Source organism: Onychomys torridus, chromosome 15 (genome assembly GCF_903995425.1).
Source record: "Onychomys torridus chromosome 15, mOncTor1.1, whole genome shotgun sequence".
NCBI lineage: Eukaryota > Metazoa > Chordata > Mammalia > Rodentia > Cricetidae > Onychomys > Onychomys torridus.
The window spans coordinates 73062407-73074935 of record NC_050457.1 but is presented as its reverse complement, the minus strand read 5'-3'; the positions used below and the strand labels follow the sequence as shown (position 1 = coordinate 73074935).

At 42.5% G+C, this 12529-nt stretch overlaps 1 pseudogene; it reads right to left on the bottom strand.

Moving 5' to 3' along the window:
• Positions 1–850: 850 nt before the first annotated feature.
• Positions 851–2040, bottom strand: LOC118596410 (annotated as a pseudogene).
• Between the last annotated feature and the right edge of the window lie 10489 nt (positions 2041–12529).

Here is a 12529-nt window from a genome sequence, read left to right as displayed (position 1 = left end):
ATTCTGATAGGAGCTTGGAGGACAATAGTGATGACAGCATGGTGCACTACAGAGATACAGCTCAGGGTTTCAGAGGGAAACACATTATTAGCAATTGGGCTACAGACCAGGGGGATATTTTGGCAAAGAATGAGGCTTTTGTTCTTATCTTAATAATCTGGCTGAGACTAAATTGAAGAGTGTTGGACTAATTTCATTGGCATAAAAGATTTAAAGAGCCTCATACTGACTCTGTCATGTGGTTATTAGTGATCACTCTTGTGCAGATTTACAATGAGAAAAGATTAATAGTCAACTTTACCCATAAGCCATGTTGCTGGCCCTGTTCTATAATTCTTGAATCAATAAATAGGCCAAGGATAAAAGGACTAAGATATGTCAGTAGACGTGAAAAAAAATCTGATACTCATTTCTATATTTTAAGAAAGCTTCTAGAACAGGGCTGAGGATGTCATTTTCTTAATAATCAAATAGCTTATTAAAATCAATAAAGTATATTCAACAATGAAAAAAATGGAGTACTTCCATTAAAATAAAGAGGAGAAAATGTCTACTCTACCATCACTAGTAGATTAATCGCTGATATGAAACTTTTAGATGATAGTATTAGATAAGAGAAACATGGTAGAGATGGCTCAGTGGTTATAGCACTGGCTGTTCTTCCAGAGTACCCAGGATCAGTCCCAGCACTCATACGGCAACTCACAATTGTTTGTAATTCCAGTTCCAGGGGATCTGACACCATCACACCAATGCACATAAAATAAATAAGTTATTTTTTAAAAACAAATAAGTTTAAAAGAAAAAAAAAACATGGCACTGTATGTCATGAAGTAGGAGAGTGGTTTATTATCTATCTGAAGAGCACAAGGGAATCAATCCATTAAAATTATTTAGTAATGAATTTCAGATTAGTGTCTGGTAACTAATCAAATACCCAGAAACTAATAACTTTCCAACATGGCAGCAATAACTATTAAAGTTGAAAAACTATCTACATGTTTTCCTTTTTCTTGAAGATCTAAATACAACATAGGCACTTATTTTATAATATGTACATCTACATAACTTATCATTAACATGATTCATATTAACAGCAGTCACTTCTTGGCTTGAGAATTACTTTAATTACAGCAGTGTTCAACTGCACACAAACTTCCTTCCCTCTCTGATTCTTGCTCACTAGAACAGACTGGACATTCACCCTCTGAAGCACTTCTTCAGGCATGCAAAGGACAAGATGAACAGGTTTCATCTGCCCCTCTCCCAGAAGTGTCAATCCACCAATGCCAAATAGGTATGAAAAGGATCCACCATATCTCTTGGCCTCTCTGCCAAACCTCCAGTCTCGCTATCTTGACAAACCACGTGCCTTTCCTCCATCAATCCAATGCAGCTTCCCAATTATCTTCAGGGAAGCCAAACCCCACCATGGATAGCATGCCTCTGGTAACTTTTCTGGTCTTCCATTGAATCCACCTGGGGCAATCGTCATTCACAAAGCCACTAACCACGGAAGTCAGAATTCACTTGATGCAACTGACTAGCTATTATTGCCAGGAATCTTATACAACTAAAGGTCTTCCCACCAGGAGATTCAGAGCCCAGTCTGCACCTAAATCCATCATCAAAGTTCATATAGGACAAAACAAATTCAATTGCCTTCCCACACTCTTAGCTTCAAGCTTGCCCAGGAGAGCCAAAGTTACCACTGTAGAAAATGAGAATCGTGTATCACTTTCACCCCGAATGTCTCTAGCAAAAGAATGATCTCCTCTCTGTGGACTTTGAACATGTGCCACAACTTTATTTATGTCAGTAACGTCAGTGCTGTGGCACACAGTAAGAGTCAGAGCAACACTGAGAGTGCATACAAGATGTGGGGCATGTCCAGTTTCAGCACTTATTCCCCAGCACTCATGTTGGCATGACTTGATAAATACCAGTATTTCTTCTCTGTTCATGCAATGAAGCTGTCCATCAGATCCAGCACGGTCAGCAGGCAGTGGTGGCACACGCCTTTAATCCCAGCACTCGGGAGGCAGATGGAAGGCGGATCTCTGTGAGTCTGAGCCAGCCTGGTCTGCAGAGTGAGTTCCAGGATAGTCAGAGCTACACACAGAGAAACCCTGTCTGAAAAACAAAACAAAACAAAAAACCAACCAAACAAAAAGATCCATCATGGTCAGGGCCCAATAAATGCCACTAGTTTTCAAACACTCGGATGCACAGTGTTCATAATCAGCTTTTTTTTTTTTTTAAAGGTATAGGAGGCAAAATAATCAGCACGCTTCTCTGGGAACACCCTTCTGCAGTGTGCCCATGCCTACCTGCCAACAGCCTAAGTATTTTCAAAAATAAAATTAGCAATACACTTAAGGAGAATGTGCAGTCACTGTGAAGTATTGGACATTATTGCAAGATAGTTTTTGAACAAGTGAAGACAATGTTCATTTCTGTAGTAGACTTACATTAATCCTTAGATACTCAGTTACAGTTAAATAAAATTAAGTTATAGATACTAAAATGTCATATAATCCAATATACTTTAATTTATAAAACTATTGAGATTTTGTTTTTGAACTTACATTAATAATATTAATGTTATAAAATTTGATTAATATGACTATAGATAAAATAGTATTAATTATTATAACATTATTGTGCATTCTATCTGGAATAACACACTTGCCAGGATGTATAATTTTAAAAGATAATGTTCAATTTTTTTCAGTTAGTAAATATACCAAAAGACTGATTTAAAATGTATTTTTCTGGTCAAGAAGTACATAAGCAAGTCACTGGGGCAGAACGGGAACCTTCGAGCCCCATTCCATGTCTAGTAGAATTCACTATCATAACCTCAGTCACAAGAGAAATGTTGGGACCAATGGCTGACTATTCAGAAGAATAAGATTTCTTTTTATGTTCCATCTTGTTTTCCTTATGTTTCCACACGTTTTCCATCCAGTATAATTTAAATGCATTGAAGTTTTGAATGTAAGACACAAAAGCTGCCATTGGAAATGAACATGTGTACTCAGCAGGTGAGGAGATACTAAATATGACTTAAATGAGGAAAGGTGGTCCATGGATAGCCTCTCCCAACAACTCCTGCCCCTTAGGTCAATCCTCATTTTTAAAATACTTGAAAGCTGTCAGCATCAAAATGTATTACTTGTATTGATTGATTCAAACAGAAAACAAATAAGGCTGGGTGCTTGTGAGGAAGAAGTGTAGTAGGAATCTTAAGTGTTCTTATGAAGAAGAACAAACCCGAGGCCAGTTATTGGGGTGATTGCTGGAAGATCAGAGAAGCAGAACAAGCCTTGGCTATCTCACCTTGCTAGTTCCTCAGGTGATCCTTTTTCCTCAGGCTGGAAGCTTCTGAGTCCTCCTCTGTAGAGAGCTGCGTGCCACACCCTAGAGATGGCGCTGGCTTCTGCCTTCCACCTTCCTGATGGTGAGCGCTCTCGGTGGTAAACAATTCCATATTCGGCTTGGCTTTAGGATCTGGCTTGCTTCCGTATACCTGGACCTGTCTGTGATGCCCACTTGGCGGTTTAGGGTTGGCTACCCAGAGGCTATTTAGGGCTGAGGGAGGGCTCCCCCCTGGGGTCAGAAGATTGTTCAAGGTTCCTGAATAAACTGCAGAAAGAAGAGCTCGGTGTTGCGTCTTCCTTGCTGGTCACTACTTTCAACGAGAGCGCTCACCATCGGGAAGGTGGAAGGCAGAAGCCAGCGCCATCTCTAGGGTGTGGCACGCAGCTCTCTACACTCCTTCACATGAATCTCAGCTGAACTGTGTTGCTCCAAAGCCTGAATGCTTAACCAACCAAATGCTTAACTAACTACATGCTTTACCCTTCTAGTTTCTGGTCCTCATGCCTTATATACCTTTCTCTTTCTGCCCCCACTCCCTGGGATTAAAGGTTGGGTTTCTGGGATTAAAGGCGTGGGTCACCATGCTTAGCTGTTTTTAAAGTGGCCTTGAACTCAGAGATCCGGCTAGCTCTGCCTCCCAAGTGCTGGGATTAAAGGCGTGCACCACCAGCACCCAACTCCTGTTATAGCTTACTCTTCCCATTTTCTAGCCACCATTTTTGGCTTTGTTCTAGTGGCTGTCTGTTCTCTGACCCCAGGTATGTTTATTTCGGGGAACACACAATATTTCAGGGAACACAATACCCACCACAAAGAAGGGCTCTTCTTGGTTGTCTGACAGTTAACACACTACTTGGTCACATGCAAAGCCTTACAGATGGCCCCAATCCTTACTCAGAAAACACTTCTGCAAAGATGTCCACCCACAAACTGGCTGCTCCCTGTTGGAAGGGCACCACCTTTGTGATTGATCCTTGCAATCAAGAATGATTGTTTCAAAGTGTCTTGTATAATCCTCATTTTTCCTTGAAAAGCTCCCTCTTGACTCAACTGCTGAATATACAGGACATGCAGGAAGTCTAGTCACACTGTGGCAGACCTCACCAATAAACTAAACTTGCATTGGGAGTATGTGTCTTTGTGTAGCTGGAGAGTTTCTCTTCGGGTCCCACCAAGCCTCCACAGTCCTGCAGCCCACTTATAAAATAAATACACAGACGCTTATATTATTTAAACTGTTTGGCCTAATGGCTCAGGCTTCTAGCTAGCTGTTCTTATATCTTAAATTAACCCATTTCTATTCATCTTTAAGTTGCCACGTAGCTTGTGGCTTATAGGTATCTTAACATCTTCTCATGGCAGTGGTTGGCAGCATCTCTCTGCCTCAGCCTTCCACTTCCCAGACCTCTCCTCTCTCTTTGTCCCACTTACACTTCCTGTCTGGCTACTGGCCAATCAGCATTTTATTTATCAATCAATCATTCACACCACTTCCCCTTTTTCTTTCCTTTTTTTTTTTTTTTTTAGGAAGGTTTTAACTTTAATATAGTAAAATTACATATAACAAAACAATTATCAAGTAAGAATTACAGTTACACTGTCTAGTCTATTTATAATATTTAGTCTATTTGTATTTGGCAAAATTAAAGAAGATATCCTATCTATCTTACATTTGTGAGTCTAAGGTTTCATATCTAACTTACCTTTTATCATAACTAAAGAAATTATGACTATCTAGTCTTCAACTACATCAAAGACCTCAGAAGGATATAATATTACCTGAGAACCAGGAGAAGGACTCAAGCAACTTTCAGGAGTCTTTTGAGAGTAGACAGAGACAGCTGGCAGCCTGGACAGTCATCCAGAGTTTCTCTGTAAAGTTGGGGCATCTGTCTTCAGCCCACAGGTCTAGAGTCTCTCAGTCACTTCTCTGTGTCCTGTAGAATGTCTGGCAGTTTCCTCTGCAAAGCAAGAACTTGAAGGACCATTTTGCCAAGCAAAGTTCAGTGGTCACTTTCCAATGAGTTTTGCATGTCCAGTCGATCAAGCAGTCCAGGCAAGAACAGTTTCTTGCCCAAATGGCTATTTTTGCCAAGAAGAAGATACATTCTATATAGAGTGTCTTTGATGCCCATCCTCCTCTCTGAAGTAAATCTGTGCTGCCAGGAGCAGACATGTCTCATTGCTCAGAAAGTCTAAAATTTTTAAAACATTTTAAATGCCATATTCTATAGGTCTTTGAAGTATTTGAAGATTACCTATCTGTCTGAAATATATCTATATATACCTAGAAAACTTAACATGACCATAAGTTTGACTATCATAGAAGACTAATTGTTCCATTACAATTTAAATGAGTTGTATAAACATAATACCTTAAAGACAAGTAAAAGTACACATACAGTATAATAAAATTAACTTTAAATTTGTATCAATAAACTAAAACCCATAGCAATGTAAAGCATTTTTAAACAAGTTGCTCTTTAAAAGTAGGTTCAACAGTCTACCCTTTTATCCTATCATATCTATATCCTATATATCTATATCATATCCCCCTTTCTTATTTTAGAAAGATATTATATTTATAATTAATCTGATTTAAATAAAATATTGGTTTTTCTCTGTCCCACACCTGAGGCTCTTGTGATATAGGACACAAGAATCTCTCAACCTTTTCTTTTAGGAACATGCTTGGGTTTAGAGAAGGAGTGAGCCAATTTTAGCCCTAAAGCCAGGTTGGTGCATTTGGGAATTTGGGTGTAGCTTCTCTTACTACTTCCTGCTGGATGGGAGCACTGTCTTCTTATGGGGACATAAAGAAAATTTTAGGATTATGGAATAGTCTGTGAGGGTGTATTGTCTGAGCCAGTTGCCTTGAAACTGTTTTGGATGTTGGATCATCTGGGCCATGGTGTCATCAGAGACCTTTCACAGGGTCTTGGCTGGTCAAACCTGATGTATCTTAATCTGGAAGAAATCCATAGCCTCTGGCTTTCTGTGAAAACAAAAGCAGAGCCTCCTTACCAAAGCAACATATCCTTAGATCCAAATTTTGAAGTCAAGTTATCTTTAAAATATACATACTGGCTTAACTAAACAGCTTTTACAATCAAATGTCTTTCTGCAGTTAAGAATATCAAAGACAACAAAATTCAGATTTTCTGTGTGATTTCTATCTTTAGATGGCTTATTTTTATATTAATTTTACTGTTTCTTTAAAGACTTTATTTTTAAAACTATGTATTTTTTATATAACTGTATATATTATGTATATATTATTTTTTTCTCTTTCAAGCCTACATGTATTTTACACACATTGTAAACCATTTAAAGTCTTGTTCCATCTGAATCTGCCTTATTGTGTAACTATTGATTTAAACTGTAGCATTACTAGGGCTAAAATAGCAGCTTTGGCTGATGGCTCCGCCCACCTCAGCTTTTCAACATGGAGATGGTAGGTACGTTTACCCCCACCTTAGAAGGAACCATGCTCACCTCTGGAGGCAGTGGGTCTATGCCTGTATCAAAGTAGCATGTAGTCCAGAAACTTTTTTTTTTTTGTACTAGCTAAGGCTAAGTCCACCACACAGCATAATGTGCTTACAGACACTTCATTCCCGCCATACTGCAGGTCAAGCGCGCACACCAGGAACCCGCCATAGTAGCTCAAACCTGCAGGCTGCCACTAACTTGAAAGAGACAACTAGGAAGCTGTTTTTAGCTCCATTTTAGAATCTTCTTTCTCAGGTTTTATGTGGAAACTCTTGCCAACCCGCTGGGTGCCATTTGTAGCTAGAGTTCTCTCCAGTCCTGCCCAGCCCCATGGACCCCACAACTGCTTATAAAATAATCACTCAGAAGCTCATATTAACTAAACTGCTCAGCCATTAGCTCAGGCCTACCATTATATAGCTCTTACACTTAAACTCAGCCCATTTTTGTTAATCTATATGTCACCACATGTTCCGTGGCTTTACCTGTGTGCCATTACATGTTACTCCCTGGATGGCAGACTGGCATCTCCTCACTCAGGCTTCTACCTCCCAGCATTCTCTTCTCTGCTTGTCCCACCTATCCTATACTTCCTGCCTGGCTACTGGCCAATCAGCATTTTATTTATCAATCAATCATAGCAACACAGCATACAGGACATCCCACAGCACTTCCCCTTTTCTGTTTTTTCAAAAAAAACATGGAGTTGCCTTAATATTTCAACCAATATCTTTGCTATCATTTAACTTGACAATACTAATCCATAAAACCTTTTATGTTTCATACCTACAGGCTGAGAACCATATGCACATTTATCCTCAGTTCTCTAGCAAAGCCAAGCAAATCATAAAACAAAAGACAACCACAGAAAGTTAAAAGATTTTTCTCCCCCAGAAATGGGCTCAAGTTGATCACATTTTTTTTTTTTTCTCCCATGGAATTATACTGGACTTTAGACATCAGAAGAATTTAGGTCATAAGGGGCTGCAGCTCAAATTCAATCCTGTCCAGTTTTTAAAAAATATTAACCAGTGGAATATAAATAATGTGCAAGTGTTGGCAACACTCACTTGAAGTTATTCTTAAATCTTGCAGTCTGGATGGGCTTCTCCCAGGGCAGCTTACTGCGTCCTCTGGGGACTTTGCCGATTCCATGCTTTGGTAATGGGCTTTCTCTCTCCCCTGAAATAATTTGTGAGCCACCCCAGGGTTTGCCCTTCATTGTTTAGACTGTCACTCATCAAGCCTTCATTAACTACTAGCTTGTCACAACATTTGTGCATACATTTCCTCCAGCACTCCAGGCTCACAAGCTCCTCCTTAGAAATGAGGTACAGGCAGCGAGGGTGGCTTTCTGTTCTCTGCCACAGCCTGTGCCTTCTGGAAGACATGTGCCAGGGCCCGCATCTCTGAAATGTGCAAAGAGCATTTGAAAAGAAATTGCTTCTATGAAGACAAAAAAAGAAAAACAACTCAGACACAGTTACTCTGTAACTTGATGATAAAACCAACCAGTCGACAGATACATTGTTGTTGAAATGCACACATCCCGCTGCAAAAGAAGTAAGTGGATTTTAAGTGGTTTTGCAGATGGAGCTGGAAACAACATAAATGAAATGCATCTTTTTACTGTTTCCTTGAAAGCTTGAAACACAGGGATTTGGTTTTCTTCCTAAGCAACCCAGTTCAGCCTGCTGATTTGCACTTATTGATTATCACTTAAGATGTGTATAAACACCTGCCCCTCTTCCAGGCTGGCCTTGTTTCCAGGGGATGCATTCAACCGCCAAGGGCTTGAAGGGGTTTCTGGTCCCACAGACTGTCTTTGCACATGAGTGTTGCCTCTCTTGCTCTACTTTAGGGCTTTCTCCTAGCTTTTCTCTAGAACCCAGTCACTGCTAGGGAACTTTCTGCTCCGGGACAACTCCTTGGGATGCCTGTTGCAATCCCAGAAGGACCCTGTTCCCTGCCTCCACATGAATGACAAAGACAGAGAAGTACATGGGCAAATACAAATCATGAGAACATGTGTTAATTGAGTGCAGGCCCCAGAGGTGGGGCTGCTAAAGGGCTGAGATTCCCAGAGGCAAGGCTCTTGCTATGACAAAGCCTGGTAGTGCATGTGGGGTATTCAGTTAAAAAAAAAAAAAAGAAACATTAAATATTGCATATATGACTTATGTCATTTTTTTAGGCAACAAAAGAATAAACCAATATAATTAAGGCAGCAACTGGAGTCCTAGCACTCATTTTCAAATTGTGTCAGTCGCTGTCATGTGACCACAGATCTCTGTCTCCATTGCTTTGGGAGCGTTTAACCAGCAGACCCCTATGAAGGCTTCACAGATAGACCTGGGTCCAGAAGGCTTGGGATGTACTGAGGACGGCAAAGATAGAGGTGAGAGGCATTCCCGAGCTTGCATGGTGGGATGGCTGTAAGCATCTGATGCCTCTAAATTCCAGACTCCAGCAAGTGGGTGGGTGGCTCTAACAAGGCTGGTCTGGAGCTTGAGAGCCAGATAGGGAGGGTCTCGGATGCTAGTTCATTAGTTCAGTTGACACAAAACACAGATCCTGCTCCAAAGGAGGTTGTTTGTTCTGAGTCTAATATGAGGGACCGTAGCCTAGGAAGACAAGATGGCTTTTGTTGCTCTGTATGACATGTTCCTTTGTGGAAGAGTTTACATGAACATCTATAGTTACAGAACAAGAGAAAGCCATAATTAGCACGTTCACTAGATCCATGGTGCCGACAAGACTCAGGACATTTCTTTCACACTTTTCAGATGTTAGGATATTCCTTCTTTGCTTTTGAGTTGGTGGGGGTAGTGATCTGCTAAGGTAAAACATGCCCAAGTTTTACCTGATAGGTATAAATGTTAGGTCAGACAAAGAGAGGTTCATGCCAAGTGGCTAAGAAGGGAACTAAAGATTGACTGTAATCTTCCATCTTTACATAATTGTGATGTTCTTATCAGTGAATCAACCTACAAGACTGATTCTAGGATTTCTTTCTAGATGTGGCTTTCTCAGGGAACTTCAGATTGTAGCCAACAGTGATGCCGGTGGCGGGGGGGGGGGGTCTCCTCCAGGGTTGGTAGTGTTCCTGCTGTTGACCCCAGGTACAGGCAGCTGATGTAGAAATGGAAGTGAGTGAACTCAAAGAAAAATAGCCATAGGTCAGGACCATGGACAAAAAAGATGGCTTCCCAATGGCTAGCTAGGCCAGATATTAGGTGTGAGTGGGACCAAAGGAGACTAGCGGCTCACAGGCAGGAAGAATGACACTCATGCCTTGCAGTGTGGAAGCAGGATGAAGAGAGGTGATGGCAAGTCCACACGCTGGAGAGGGATCCACAAAGATGGAGAGGGTGGGGTCTGAGCAAAGGCATTCTAGAAAGGGCTGTAGCCAGATGCTGGACCATGGACAGTGAGGAGGGGGCTGGGCAAGCACATACCCACTCTGAAAGGATGCAGGGTCCTTACATGGTACGAATGACAGTCTCGGCCAACAGGGGACTTCTCTGCTTCTATTCTTTAGAAACTCTTGTTATGGAGAATTGGATAAGAACCTGAGTTGGCTCACAGTCTCTTCACGGCTCACACTGTAGGCAGTGCGGAAACTCAGCACAGCCTTGAACACCCGCATTGAAGGATTTGCTTTGTCTGAGCTCACAGACACGGGCTTAGTGTTAGAGACCACTGGGGGTATTGGACTTGAATCCTCATCTAGCCTTCTGATGGAAAGTGCCACAGGGGTGGATTCCTGCCTTCCCTTGCTGAATACCTAGCACCTACCACATGGCAGAAACACTATGTAGATTTGTTGCCTGAATAAGTCATAGATGGATGAATTTATTTAAGATCAGATAATAACCCACAAAGACAAGGTGTGATTTTGAGTCTTATTTTTCCCCCTTTCCCCAAACAACTTGGGGTCAAAACATGTATTAATTTTAAATGCTTTTATGATAAAAGGCCGCAGACTTGTTAATGGCTGTTTTTAAAGTTAGCCAGATTGAGGCATGACAGACCAGTGAAGCACCGACTTGGATCACTATTTGTGGATTAGGTCAGTGGAGAGCCAGACAGCCACAGGGATGCAGTACTTTGTGGAGGTTCTTTATGTCAAGGAGAGAGCTTCCTGCTGCTCCTTCTTGGTCTCTGCTGGGCAATTGCACACCCCACCCCACATCATGAGGTTCACCGTGCTTCCCCAAGGTTGATGCCACCAGTGAGATGTGATCTGAGCGACATCACCACATCCCTGTGGCATCAGCAGGGCCTTTCCCTGACCACCACAGCCATGACACTGAGACTGAGGAAGGCCGCCAATCTGGCCTCTGATCCCGAATGGAAGTATGTGGAGCAGAACCAGAGAGAAGAGACACCATTCTGTGTCATGTTTTCCTGATCGGCCACCGAGACCTGGGGGTTGTTGCTCTTTACAGCAGAAATGATCAAAAGACAATTTATGAAGACATTCACATTTAGAGAACCTGAGTGACACAGTACAGGGATTTCGACTCATGGGACTCCTCCCAGTTGTGCTCCATCGAACACACTGACCACCCTCCAGGAAGGAACAACTCCTACAACAGGCATTACTCCACATGCCAGCCCATGTCCTACTCGTGTGTGTGTGTGTGTGTGTGTGTGTGTGTGTGTGTGTAGGAGGCGCTGGTGGAGAGCCCTTGGAAGCCACAACCAACCCCTGTCCTCTTTTTTTGGGGGTGCGGTTGTCTTCCTGGCCATCTGACTGACTGGATTACTGAGATATTAAAATGCTGCTGCAAACCAGAGCCCACATCCAGGCGAGGCGCAGAGCTCCTCTGTGGGGTTGCCACATTCCTAAAGGTGAGGATGATTCTCAAAGTTAAACCGAACTCTGACAACTTGAGGCACAGGAACGGCAGCAGCAGGTACCACTGTCCTCTCTTGGACGTTTGCCTGAGCACCACCCCTGGGTCACTTCTCTGCTGGGGGTCAGAGGACATTCTTCCAAAGAGTGTCTATGAGGGAGGCCCTGAAATGAACAAAACTGACCGCTTTTCAAACCTTAGATCCTGGGGTAGGGGGGCGCCACACATGTTCAGTCTGCCTGCTCTCTATTCTCTCACCTGCTGCCCTTGGTGGACTGTGTGCTCTGGCCACCATCGGTCCAATGACTAAGGTTAAAAAGGAGGTGAAATTCTGAAGAACAATCCAGAAGGAAGGAGCCCTGCCGGCAGCAGGCAGTCTATGCCTGGGCCAGTGAGAGTGCTGGTCATGGCCAAGCTTTTGCAGCATGCAGTGTCCCCTGGAACACCCCAGCAGGCAAGGCTTTGAGCTCAGCCTTGGTCTGTCTGTGTCTGGAGCTGGGGGGGGGGGAGGGTGCCTCCCAGGCAGCCAGCAAGCTCGCCAGGCCTCTCTGTCATGAGGAAAGAATCTGCAGGTCTGTAAACTCGCTATTTTTAGGCCTTTGTGGGGCTGAGCCAGTTCCCCAGTGTGGTAGGACCCACATATTTTACTGAATAGAACCTTGAAAAGTTATAACACATGTCTTCAACCGACTCAGAAACTTCAGGGGGTTCAAATGCCATACAACTAATTCCTGAGGACAAAGGGGCAAGCCCCCAACCACCTCTGTTCTCTCTGGTTGCTCCCCTGGTCC